Genomic DNA, 13,526 nt, shown 5'->3' with positions numbered 1-13,526 from the left:
GCCCTGCCTGCCCACAGAGTGCCCAGGCTGTGCCACACACTGCACCTGAAAGCCAAACCTCACAAGCTTTCTGTCCCGGGAAACAGGGCTGCTGTCCCCCCTTTGGTCGCCCCCGCCCCGCCATTTTAGCAGCCCCCCCAAAAACCCGATCCAAATGAGGATTCCTCGCAGGGAAAAGGTGCCAGCACAGAACGCCCTGCCTGCCCACAGAGGGCCCAGGCTGTGCCACACACTGCACCTGAAAGCCAAACCTCACAAGCTTTCTGTCCCGGGAAACAGGGCTGCTGTCCCCCCTTTCGTCACCCCCGCCCCGCCATCGCCGGCCACCCGATCCAAACCCGATCCAAATGAGGATTCCTCGCAGGGAAAAGGTGCCAGCACAGAAAGCCCTGCCTGCCCACAGAGTGCCCAGGCTGAGCCACACAATGCACCTGAAAGCCAAACCTCACAAGCTTTCTGTCCCGGGAAACAGGGCTGCTGTCCCCCCTTTGGTCAGCCCCGCCCACCACTGCCGGCCACCCGATCCAAACCCGATCCAAATGAGGATTCCTCGCAGGGAAAGGGTTGCCAGCACAGAAAGCCCTGCCTGCCCACAGAGTGCCCAGGCGGAGCCACACAACGCACCTGAAAGCCAAACCTCACAAGCTTTCTGTCCCGGGAAACAGGGCTGCTGTCCCCCCTTTGGTCAGCCCCGCCCCGCCATTGCCGGCCACCCGATCCAAACCCGATCCAAATGAGGATTCCTCGCAGGGAAAAGGTGCCAGCACAGAAAGCCCTGCCTGCCCACGGACACCCCAGGCTGCGCCACACACTGCACCTGAAAGCCAAACCTCACAAGCTTTCTGCCCCGGGAAACAGGGCTGCTGTCCCCCTTTGGTCACCCCCGCCCCGCCATTGCCGGCCACCCGATCCAAACCCGATCTAAATGAGGATTCCGATTCCTCGCAGGGAAAAGGTGCCAGCACAGAAAGCCCTGCCTGCCCACAGAGTCCCCAGGCTCCGCCACACACTGCACCTGAAAGCCAAATCTCACAAGCTTTCTGTCCCGGGAAACAGGGCTGCTGTCCCCCCTTTGGTCAGCCCCGCCCCGCCATTTTAGCAGCCCCCCCAAAACCAGATCCAAATGAGGATTCCTCGCAGGGAAAAGGTGCCAGCGCAGAAAGCCCTGCCTGCCCACGGACACCCCAGGCTGTGCCACACACTGCACCTGAAAGCCAAACCTCACAAGCTTTCTGTCCCGGGAAACAGGGCTGCTGTCCCCCCCCTTGGTCAGCCCCGCCCCACCATTGCCGGCCACCCGATCCAAACCCGATCCAAATGAGGATTCCTCGCAGGGAAAAGGTGCCAGCACAGAAAGCCCTGCCTGCCCACAGAGTGCCCAGGCTGTGCCACACACACTGCACCTGAAAGCCAAATCTCACAAGCTTTCTGTCCCGGGAAACAGGGCTGCTGTCCTCCCCCTTGGTCAGCCCCGCCCACCACTGCCGGCCGCACGATCCAAACCCGATCCAAATGAGGATCCCTCGCAGGGAAAAGGTGCCAGCACAGAAAGCCCTGCCTGCCCACGGACACCCCAGGCTGTGCCACACACTGCACCTGAAAGCCAAACCTCACAAGCTTTCTGTCCCGGGAAACAGGGCTGCTGTCCCCCCTTTGGTCAGCCCCGCCCCGCCATTTTAGCAGCCCCCCCAAAACTCGATCCAAATGAGGATTCCTCGCAGGGAAAAGGTGCCAGCACAGAAAGCCCTGCCTGCCCACAGAGTGCCCAGGCTGTGCCACACACTGCACCTGAAAGCCAAACCTCACAAGCTTTCTGTCCCGGGAAACAGGGCTGCTGTCCCCCCTTTGGTCACCCCCGCCCCGACATTTTAGCAGTCCCCCCAAAACCCGATCCAAATGAGGATTCCTCGCAGAGAAAAGGTGCCAGCACAGAAAGTCCTGCCTGCCCACGGACACCCCAGGCTGCGCCACACACTGCACCTGAAAGCCAAGCCTCACAAGCTTTCTGTCCCGGGAAACAGGGCTGCTGTCCCCCCTTTGGTCACCCCCGCCCCGCCATTGCCGGCCACCCGATCCAAACCCGATCCAAATGAGAATTCTCGCAGGGAAAAGGTGCCAGCACAGAAAGCCCTGCCTGCCCACAGAGTGCCCAGGCTGTGCCACACACTGCACCTGAAAGCCAAACCTCACAAGCTTTCTGTCCCGGGAAACACGGCTGCTATCCCCCCTTTGGTCTGCCCCGCCCCGCCATTTTAGCAGCCCCCCCAAAACCCGATCCAAATGAGGATTCCTCGCAGGGAAAAGGTGCCAGCACAGAAAGCCTGCCTGCCCACGGACACCCCAGGCTGCGCCACACACTGCACCTGAAAGCCAAACCTCACAAGCTTTCTGTCCCGGGAAACAGGGCTGCTGTCCCCCCTTTGGTCACCCCCGCCCCGCCATTGCCGGCCACCCGATCCAAACCCGATCCAAATGAGGATTCCTCGCAGGGAAAAGGTGCCAGCACAGAAAGCCCTGCCTGCCCACAGAATGCCCAGGCTGTGCCACACAATGCACCTGAAAGCCAAACCTCACAAGCTTTCTGTCCCGGGAAACAGGGCTGCTGTCCCCCCTTTGGTCAGCCCCGCACCGCCATTTTAGCAGCCCCCCCAAAACCCGATCCAAATGAGGATTCCTCGCAGGGAAAAGGTGCCAGCACAGAAAGCCCTGCCTGCCCACAGAGTGCCCAGGTTGCGCCACACACTGCACCTGAAAGCCAAACCTCACAAGCTTTGTGTCCCGGGGAACAGGGCTGCTGTCCCCACTTTGGTCAGCCCCGCCCCGCCATTTTAGCAGCCCCCCAAAAACACGATCCAAATGAGGATTCCTCGCAGGGAAAAGGTGCCAGCACAGAAAGCCCTGCCTGCCCACGGACACCCCAGGCTGCGCCACACGCTGCACCTGAAAGCCAAACCTCACAAGCTTTCTGTCCCGGGAAACAGGGCTGCTGTCCCCCCTTTGGTCACCCCCGCCCCGCCATTGCCGGCCACCCGATCCAAACCCGATCCAAATGAGGATTCCTCGCAGGGAAAAGGTGCCAGCACAGAAAGCCCTGCCTGCCCACAGAGTGCCCAGGCTGTGCCACACACTGCACCTGAAAGCCAAACCTCACAAGCTTTCTGTCCCGGGAAACAGGGCTGCTGTCCCCCCTTTGGTCAGCCCCGCCCCGCCATTTTAGCAGCCCCCCGAAAACCCGATCCAAATGAGGATTCCTCGCAGGGAAAAGGTGCCAGCACCGAAAGCCCTGGCTGCCCACAGAGTGCCCAGGCTGTGCCACACACTGCACCTGAAAGCCAAACCTCACAAGCTTTCTGTCCCGGGAAACAGGGCTGCTGTCCCCCCTTTGGTCACCCCCCGCCCCGCCATTGCCGGCCACCCGATCCAAACCCGATCCAAATGAGGATTCCTCGCAGGGAAAAGGTGCCAGCACAGAAAGCCCTGCCTGCCCACGGACACCCCAGGCTGCGCCACACACTGCACCTGAAAGCCAAACCTCACAAGCTTCTGTCCGGGAAACAGGGCTGCTGTCCTCCCTTTGGTCACCCCCGCCCGGCCATTGCCGGCCACCCGATCCAAACCCGATCCAAATGAGGATTCCTCGCAGGGAAAAGGTGCCAGCACAGAAAGCCCTGCCTGCCCACAGAGTTCCCAGGCTGTGCCACACACTGCACCTGAAAGCCAAACCTCACAAGCTTTCTGTCCCGGGAAACAGGGCTGCTGTCCCCCCTTTGGTCACCCCCGCCCCGCCATATTGGCAGCCCCCACAAAACACGATCCAAATGAGGATTCCTCGCAGGGAAAGGTGCCAGCACAGAAAGCCCTGCCTGCCCACAGTGTGCCCAGGCTGAGCCACACACTGCACCTGAAAGCCAAACCTCACAAGCTTTCTGTCCCGGGAAACAGGGCTGCTGTCCCCCCTTTGGTCACCCCCGCCCCGCCATTTTAGCAGCCCCCCAAAACCCGATCCAAATGAGGATTCCTCGCAGGGAAAAGGTGCCAGCACAGAAAGCCCTGCCTGCCCACGGACACCCCAGGCTGCGCCACACACTGCACCTGAAAGCCAAACCTCACAAGCTTTCTGTCCCGGGAAACAGGGCTGCTGTCCCCCCTTTGGTCACCCCCGCTCCGCCATTGCCGGCCACCCGATCCAAACCCGATCCAAATGAGGATTCTCGCAGGGAGAAGGTGCCAGCACAGAAAGCCCTGGCTGCCCACAGAGTGCCCAGGCTGTGCCACACACCGCACCTGAAAGCCAAACCTCACAAGCTTTCTGTCCCGGGAAACAGGGCTGCTGTCCCCCCTTTGGTCAGCCCCGCCCCGCCATTTTAGCAGCCCCCCCAAAACCCGATCCAAATGAGGATTCCTCGCAGGGAAAGGTGCCAGCACAGAAAGCCCTGCCTGCCCACAGAGTGCCCAGGCTGTGCCACACAATGCACCTGAAAGCCAAACCTCACAAGCTTTCTGTGCCGGGAAACAGGGCTGCTGTCCCCCCTTTGGTCAGCCCCGCCCACCACTGCCGGCCACCCGATCCAAACCCGATCCAAATGAGGATTCCTCGCAGGGAAAAGGTGCCAGCACAGAAAGCCCTGCCTGCCCACAGAGTGCCCAGGCTGTGCCACACACTGCACCTGAAAGCCAAACCTCACAAGCTTTCTGTCCCGGGAAACAGGGCTGCTGTCCCCCCCTTTGGTCACCCCCGCCCCGCCATTTGAGCAGCCCCCCCAAAACCCGATCCAAATGAGGATTCCTCGCAGGGAAAAGGTGCCAGCACAGAAAGCCCTGCCTGCCCACGGACACCCCAGGCTGCGCCACACAATGCACCTGAAAGCCAAACCTCACAAGCTTTCTGTCCCGGGAAACAGGGCTGCTGTCCCCCCTTTGGTCGCCCCCGCCCCGCCATTGCCGGCCACCCGATTCAAACCCGATCCAAATGAGGATTCCTCGCAGGAAAAAGGTGCCAGCACAGAAAGCCCTGCCTGCCCACAGAGTGCCCAGGCTGTGCACACACTGCACCTGAAAGCCAAACCTCACAAGCTTTCTGTCCCGGGAAACAGGGCTGCTGTCCCCCCTTTGGTCACCCCCGCCCCGCCATTTTAGCAGCCCCCCCAAAACTCGATCCAAATGAGGATTCCTCGCAGGGAAAAGGTGCCAGCACAGAAAGCCCTGCCTGCCCACGGACACCCCAGGCTGCGCCACACACTGCACCTGAAAGCCAAACCTCACAAGCTTTCTGTCCCGGGAAACAGGGCTGCTGTCCCCCACCTTGGTCACCCCCCGCCCGCAATTTTAGCAGCCCCCCGAAAACCCGATCCAAATGAGGATTCCTCGCAGGGAAAACGTGCCAGCACAGAAAGCCCTGCTGCCCACGGACACCCCAGGCTGCGCCACACACTGCACCTGAAAGCCAAACCTCACAAGCTTTCTGTCCCGGGAAACAGGGCTGCTGTCCCCCCTTTGGTCACCCCCGCCCCGCCATTGCCGGCCACCCGATCCAAACCCGATCCAAATGAGGATTCCTCGCAGGGAAAAGGTGCCAGCACCGAAAGTCCTGCCTGCCCACAGAGTGCCCAGGCTGTGCCACACACTGCACCTGAAAGCCAAACCTCACAAGCTTTCTGTCCCGGAAAACAGGGCTGCTGTCCCCCCTTTGGTCAGCCCCGCCCCGCCATTTTAGCAGCCCGCCCAAAACCCGATCCAAATGAGGATTCCTCGCAGGGAAAAGGTGCCAGCACAGAAAGCCCTGCCTGCCCACGGACACCCCAGGCTGCGCCACACACTGCACCTGAAAGCCAAACCTCACAAGCTTTCTGTCCCGGGAAACAGGGCTGCTGTCCCCCCTTTGGTCACCCCAGCCCCGCCATTGCCGGCCACCCGATCCAAACCCGATCCAAATGAGGATTCCTCGCAGGGAAAAGGTGCCAGCACAGAAAGCCCTGCCTGCCCACAGAGTTCCCAGGCTGTGCCACACACTGCACCTGAAAGCCAAACCTCACAAGCTTTCTGTCCCGGGAAACAGGGCTGCTGTCCCCCCTTTGGTCACCCCCGCCCCGCCATTGCCGGCCACCCGATCCAAACCCGATCCAAATGAGGATTCCTCGCAGGGAAAAGGCGCCAGCACAGAAAGCCCTGCCTGCCCACAGTGTGCCCAGGCTGAGCCACACACTGCACCTGAAAGCCAAACCTCACAAGCTTTCTGTCCCGGGAAACAGGGCTGCTGTCCCCCCTTTGGTCAGCCCCGCCCCGCCATTTTAGCAGCCCCCACAAAACCTGATCCAAATGAGAATTCCTCGCAGGGAAAAGGTGCCAGCACAGAAAGCCCTGCCTGCCCACGGACACCCCAGGCTGCGCCACACACTGCACCTGAAAGCCAAACCTCACAAGCTTTCTGTCCCGGGAAACAGGGCTGCTGTCCCCCCTTTGGTCACCCCCGCCCCGCCATTTTAGCAGCCCCCCCAAAACCCGATCCAAATGAGGATTCCTCGCAGGGAAAAGGTGCCAGCACAGAAAGCCCTGCCTGCCCACGGACACCCCAGGCTGCGCCACACACTGCACCTGAAAGCCAAACCTCACAAGCTTTCTGTCCCGGGAAACAGGGCTGCTGTCCCCCCTTTGGTCACCCCCGCCCCGCCATTGCCGGCCACCCGATCCAAACCCGATCCAAATGAGGATTCCTCGCAGGGAGAAGGTGCCAGCACAGAAAGCCCTGGCTGCCCACAGAGTGCCCAGGCTGTGCCACACACCGCACCTGAAAGCCAAACCTCACAAGCTTTCTGTCCCGGGAAACAGGGCTGCTGTCCCCCCTTTGGTCAGCCCCGCCCACCACTGCCGGCCACCCGATCCAAACCCGATCCAAATGAGGATTCCTCGCAGGGAAAAGGTGCCAGCACAGAAAGCCCTGCCTGCCCACAGAGTGCCCAGGCTGTGCCACACACTGCACCTGAAAGCCAAACCTCACAAGCTTTCTGTCCCGGGAAACAGGGCTGCTGTCCCCCCTTTGGTCACGCCCGCCCCGCCATTTGAGCAGCCCCCCCAAAACCCGATCCAAATGAGGATTCCTCGCAGGGAAAAGGTGCCAGCACAGAAAGCCCTGCCTGCCCACGGACACCCCAGGCTGCGCCACACAATGCACCTGAAAGCCAAACCTCACAAGCTTTCTGTCCCGGGAAACAGGGCTGCTGTCCCCCCTTTGGTCGCCCCCGCCCCGCCATTGCCGGCCACCCGATTCAAACCCGATCCAAATGAGGATTCCTCGCAGGAAAAAGGTGCCAGCACAGAAAGCCCTGCCTGCCCACAGAGTGCCCAGGCTGTGCCACACACTGCACCTGAAAGCCAAACCTCACAAGCTTTCTGTCCCGGGAAACAGGGCTGCTGTCCCCCCTTTGGTCACCCCCGCCCCGCCATTTTAGCAGCCCCCCCAAAACTCGATCCAAATGAGGATTCCTCGCAGGGAAAAGGTGCCAGCACAGAAAGCCCTGCCTGCCCACGGACACCCCAGGCTGCGCCACACACTGCACCTGAAAGCCAAACCTCACAAGCTTTCTGTCCCGGGAAACAGGGCTGCTGTCCCCCACCTTGGTCACCCCCGCCCCGCAATTTTAGCAGCCCCCCGAAAACCCGATCCAAATGAGGATTCCTCGCAGGGAAAACGTGCCAGCACAGAAAGCCCTGGCTGCCCACTGACACCCCAGGCTGCGCCACACACTGCACCTGAAAGCCAAACCTCACAAGCTTTCTGTCCCGGGAAACAGGGCTGCTGTCCCCCCTTTGGTCACCCCCGCCCCGCCATTGCCGGCCACCCGATCCAAACCCGATCCAAATGAGGATTCCTCGCAGGGAAAAGGTGCCAGCACCGAAAGTCCTGCCTGCCCACAGAGTGCCCAGGCTGTGCCACACACTGCACCTGAAAGCCAAACCTCACAAGCTTTCTGTCCCGGAAAACAGGGCTGCTGTCCCCCCTTTGGTCAGCCCCGCCCCGCCATTTTAGCAGCCCGCCCAAAACCCGATCCAAATGAGGATTCCTCGCAGGGAAAAGGTGCCAGCACAGAAAGCCCTGCCTGCCCACGGACACCCCAGGCTGCGCCACACACTGCACCTGAAAGCCAAACCTCACAAGCTTTCTGTCCCGGGAAACAGGGCTGCTGTCCCCCCTTTGGTCACCCCAGCCCCGCCATTGCCGGCCACCCGATCCAAACCCGATCCAAATGAGGATTCCTCGCAGGGAAAAGGTGCCAGCACCGAAAGCCCTGCCTGCCCACAGTGTGCCCAGGCTGCGCCACACACTGCACCTGAAAGCCAAACCTCACAAGCTTTCTGTCCCGGGAAACAGGGCTGCTGTCCCCCACCTTGGTCAGCCCCGCCCAACACTGCCGGCCACACGATCCAAACCCGATCCAAATGAGGATTCCTCGCAGGGAAAAGGTGCCAGCACAGAAAGCCCTGCCTGCCCAGGGACACCCCAGGCTGCGCCACACACTGCACCTGAAAGCCAAACCTCACAAGCTTTCTGTCCCGGGAAACAGGGCTGCTGTCCCCCCTTTGGTCACCCCCGCCCCGCCATTGCCGGCCACCCGATCCAAACCCGACCCAAATGAGGATTCCTCGCAGGGAAAAGGTGCCAGCACAGAAAGCCCTGCCTGCCAACAGAGTGCCCAGGCTGAGCCACACAATGCACCTGAAAGCCAAACCTCACAAGCTTTCTGTCCCGGGAAACAGGGCTGCTCTCCCCCCCTTTGGTCAGCCCCGCCCCGCCATTTTAGCAGCCCCCCCAAAACCCGATCCAAATGAGGATTCCTCGCAGGGAAAAGGTGCCAGCACAGAAAGCCCTGCCTGCCCACAGTGTGCCCAGGCTGTGCCACACACTGCACCTGAAAGCCAAACCTCACAAGCTTTCTGTCCCGGGAAACAGGGCTGCTGTCCCCCCTTTGGTCACCCCCGCCCCGCCATTGCCGGCCACCCGATCCAAACCCGATCCAAATGAGGATTCCTCGCAGGGAAAAGGTGCCAGCACAGAAAGCCCTGCCTGCCCACAGAGTGCCCAGGCTGTGCCACACACTGCACCTGAAAGCCAAACCTCACAAGCTTTCTGTCCCGGGAAACAGGGCTGCTGTCCTCCCTTTGGTCAGCCGCAATCCGCAGTTTTGGGAGCCCCCCCCAAACCCGATCCCAATGAGGATTCCTCTCTGTGAATAGGTGCTAGCATAGAATGCCCTGCCTGCCCACAGAGTGCCCAGGCTGTGCCACACACTGCATCTGAAAGCCAAACCTCACAAGCTTTCTGTCCCGGGAAACAGGGCTCCTGTCCCGTGTAACAGAGAGATAATATTCAAATGCCAAAAAGGATGTTTCGCCAGTGTTTCTGCCTGTCAAAATCGTCCTACCAAAACTCCTGTGTCAGTTTTTCATCAGAACTTCTCACCAGAGTCTTCCCACGGGAGTTTTCCTGCCAAAGGATCCTGGGATTGTCCAGCCTTATCATATCTCTGCAATTGCAATTGCACCGGGACCCTCCGTGCTACTCTGGGTGAGTTTTCCACCCTAAGCCCATTTCTGAGAGGGACGGCAGGACCGAGACCTCTGCACAAGCCTGAGACTGGGCCGGGGGTAGTGACGGCGGGAGCTGCGGAGAAGCCACATCCCGGCTGCATTCCAGACCCCCTGCAGCTAAAGAGATAACATCACCGAATAGCGGCGGCGGAGCCCGAGAAAAAAAAAAGGCGAAAACTGCTTCTTTCTCTCCCTCTCCGCCCCCACACTCCACAAGTCAGCTCGGACGAATAGGTAGTTTTTCGGTGGTAATCTTTTTCTGTGCTTCTAAAAAGTAATCTTAGCATTTTCTAACCTTTTCTGATTTTTTCCTCTTTCTCTTTGCATCTCTTAGCAATTAATAAAAGCAGTTTTGGCATCAACAGTTAACTTGTATGAGTTTTAATTTTGCTCAAGGGAACATTCGAATATAAAAATTCTTTCTGCAATATTTTAGCAGATTGTAACACCTCCCCAAACCCGATCCACATGAGGATTCCTCGCAGGGAAAAGGTGCCAGCACAGAAAGCCCTGCCTGCCCACCTTATACCAAAAGTGGGCCATTAGCTGAACTTGAGAGACACACGGCAAAGCTTTTCTTTCCATAATTAAACTGCACCCCGTCTATTGATGAAGTGCTCCACTTAAACTCTCAGTCCTAATCCAGAAAAACCATTAGCCGCAGACCTACCTCATAGACCACCAAAGACAGCTGGGAAGGAGAGTGGTTCTTCTCTTTTACTCCCTCTGCCTGGACGACCTGCTGCTCCAAGTGCCCTGCCTTACTAACATGGCACACTCCTCTTTGCCTGCTCCAATTTCTATCACCCAGAAACCACCTGGACTCCACCCCCCGCTCAGCTGATTATGCCTCTCAGGGCAGCTGCGCTGAGCCGGACTGAGCTGAGAGCAGTTTCTCCCCGCAGTTTAAATCCCCCACAAACGCCCTCAGCTGCATTCAATGAGGAGATGATCAGAGCTTGCAGTGCAGCTCCGTTCACCTGCGCTGAACTGAAAGGAGCTCCTCCACGAAGTAAAAATCTCCGAGGAAGAACCTCAACTCGTCTCCTGGTTACCTCACAAGGTCCTTAGGTGCAGATGAGCTGATGTGGCTTGCTCGAATACCAGGAAACAGACCACTTACTCCCCACAGAGTGCCCAGGCTGCGCCACACACTGCACCTGAAAGCCAAAGCTCACAGGCTTTCTGTCCTGGGGCACAGGGCTGCTGTCCCAATGTTTCTTGCAAATCCCACCTTCCTGCCTTTGCCAAGTTAGGCAATATCAGCCTTTCCTTGGCTATGAGAAGTTTCCTTTATTTTTAAAAAAGCAGAATAATTCCAAGGACCGTCTGCTAAGCAGAAGCAGGGGGGTGACAGAAGGCAGTGGGGTGTAAGCCCTGCTGGTCCCCCAGCTTTTCCCTTTGCCTCTTCCTGACCTGGTTGCTGTTTGTCCTGCCAGGCCAGGGATCCTGAATCCCTCCAAGGGTCCTGGAATTGATGAACTAGAGGTGTAACTGAGGCTGGGCTTTACCCCAATTAAAGAGGAGTTGCTGAACCAGCCCAGCATACGGAACCTCTGCCCTCATAGAGCAACTGGGAACAACTAAGGGGTTTTACAGAAATGCCAGTAGGATAAAGGGTATGGATGAGCTTTCCCAGCAACCAGTGCCCTGCTATGTTTGCCCACAGATCCGTTTTCTGTCTGTATTTCCTGCAGCCGACTCCAAGCAGAGTGGGATGGTGTCTTAAAAGCTGGTGGGGTGGGAAAGGGGAAGATCTGTGTTAATTTACAATTCCACAAGATTATCCTTTCAGTCTGTTTTACTTTTGGAGTGTGAAGGACAAGGGGAAGTGGGGTGCAGTGGGGAACCAGTGGAATCCAGCAGGCAACTAAAACTAAGCTGGACAATGCTTTTCTCTTTTTCCTTCTTTTCTTTTCCCCGTTCCTACAGAAACTATGTGAAGGATAATTTTAATGTGTGGGAGACGATAAGAGAGAGAGCAGTGGGAATGTTCTAAGAGCTTTTACATGTTTCTTTCACAGTCTGACTGCCCCTACTCAGAAAAAGTCCCAAGAATTAAAATACCAATGGACATCATGGAGCAGGAACCTTTCCTAAGTGATAGCAAACCTGCTGACAGTGAGTAGAACTAACCTCTCGCATGCCTGCTTGACTCTGACTTGCACTACAAATATATATCTATATATTTAGAGTGATTTTTAAATTATTTTTTAATCTTTCCTTTTACTTGAGAAGTACTTTTTCTTGTTCTATTTTTTTTTCCTCTCTTTTTTAATTTCCAGGCCTCTGCTTTATGACAGATTTTGCTTCTGTGAGCTTTTTGTTTTGTTTTGGGTTTTTTTTCCTTTGCTGGTTACAAAATCAATGTTGTTCCTTCTGGTGCCTCCAGCTTAAGTGCTTTTCTCCCCTCCCCTCCTCTCCCCCTTAGTGTTAACCTGCTGATGGTGGGATTTATTTTTTTCCTCTGAGTCTGGTGTTCTGGATTTGCAGCGCTGTCCTGTCACTGTTTGTTTCCTTAGGTGCCAAGCAGTTGCAAAAAAAATCAGCACTTAACAGAGTAATTAATTATTTGTGTCATTAAGCTGCCCAGGCAGGGATCAGTTGGTCATTAACTTATTTCCCTTCTTAGATGATTTGCTTTTGTGCTCTTCTCTTGGTTTTAATTTCTCATGTTAATATCCATAAATGCTGATTGTAATCTTTATTTTCAGTCATTCCCACTTTACATTTTCCTCTTTTAAGTGAGGAATCACAGCTGACCTTGGCTTTTTTGCCTTTGGGCTGACTTTTTAATATACTAAGGCTGTCCTATACTGTTTTGTTGTGAGTTGGGAGGGGAGAAATACAAATCAGAGCAATAAATTAGTGCTGCTGCCAGACTGGTAATTCCTGGGAGTAGGACCTAAACCCCTAGGTGATAAATCCTTAAATTATCCTTCGGGTTTAAGAGCTGGGACCCAAGTCCCTTTCCTTTTGGTGGCATAGAGAGGCCTTGGGCAACACGGAGCATTGCTCTGTGGGTTTTAGATACAGAAGTATCTAAAAGTATCTAAAAGTTCTACCTCTTATTTCTAGATGCCAGGCTTTCTGTAAAAAATGTATTGTACCACATATAATGTGATTTTTACAAAAAACCAAACCCACCACACCACAATCTCCAGGACGTGGCACAGGGCTGGATCGGTTCCATTAACACCTTCTGCTCCGAAGCATCTGGCTGTTTTAGGGTTATGTTGGTTTTATGGGTTTTATTTTTTATGAGTAATCTTTGCTGTGAAGGAGACGGGATGTGATCCGCATCCTCCTGCATCCCACACCATCATCTGTGGAATTTACCCGAAATCTTGGCTACTCAGCTTCTCGGCCCCAGACCCGGCAATGCAGCAGGACCAAGCAGAAAACGTTTCAAATATTATTAAAGTGATTTTTTTTTCCAGTAATATAAACCATGAAATTCCTTATAACATTATAGTATTTTACAGTTTTATGAAGCTTTCTATTGTGACTTTTATGGAATCAAAAGATGAAATGATGAGATACTTTAGCATTTATATTTTTCAAAATGAAATGTATACTGAAAATAAAGTAGCTTTATGCATTTATGGGAGAGTTCATGTCCATTTTCGCTCCTTATGTGTCGAGTCTGGTCTGACTGAATTGAGATCTGAGGATCACTGTGGTGGTATGGGGGAGTGGCTGGCAATTTGGAAGCAGGCGTCATTGGTTCGCCTGGATTGCCAAGGAGCAGCACGGAGATGAGCCCACTGGTGCCAGGGGTGTCACCTCCTTCAGGAAGCAGGCGGTGGGTGCAGGGGAGATGCAGCAGGTGGAGACCATGGAGAGGAAGGTCCTGGTGGAGCCCAGGAGCACAGGCAGAGGCGCCTGGCTGTAGCTGCTGCCGTACTCGTACAGATACCTGCGGCAGGGGCGGGACGAGGAGA

At 56.4% G+C, this 13,526-nt stretch overlaps 1 long non-coding RNA gene across 1 annotated transcript; it reads left to right on the top strand.

The window, feature by feature from the left end:
• Window positions 1-9,739: 9,739 nt before the first annotated feature.
• Window positions 9,740-11,774, top strand: LOC135408953 (uncharacterized). The gene is made up of 2 exons (XR_010427951.1): window positions 9,740-9,816; window positions 11,607-11,774. It is a non-coding gene; the product is annotated as an uncharacterized LOC135408953 (long non-coding RNA).
• The last annotated feature ends 1,752 nt before the right edge of the window (window positions 11,775-13,526 follow it).

This window comes from Pseudopipra pipra, unplaced genomic scaffold, assembly GCF_036250125.1.
Source record: "Pseudopipra pipra isolate bDixPip1 unplaced genomic scaffold, bDixPip1.hap1 HAP1_SCAFFOLD_91, whole genome shotgun sequence".
NCBI classification, from domain to species: domain Eukaryota; kingdom Metazoa; phylum Chordata; class Aves; order Passeriformes; family Pipridae; genus Pseudopipra; species Pseudopipra pipra.
Note: the sequence above shows the minus strand (reverse complement) of the source record. Positions and strands in the feature narration are given on the sequence as shown.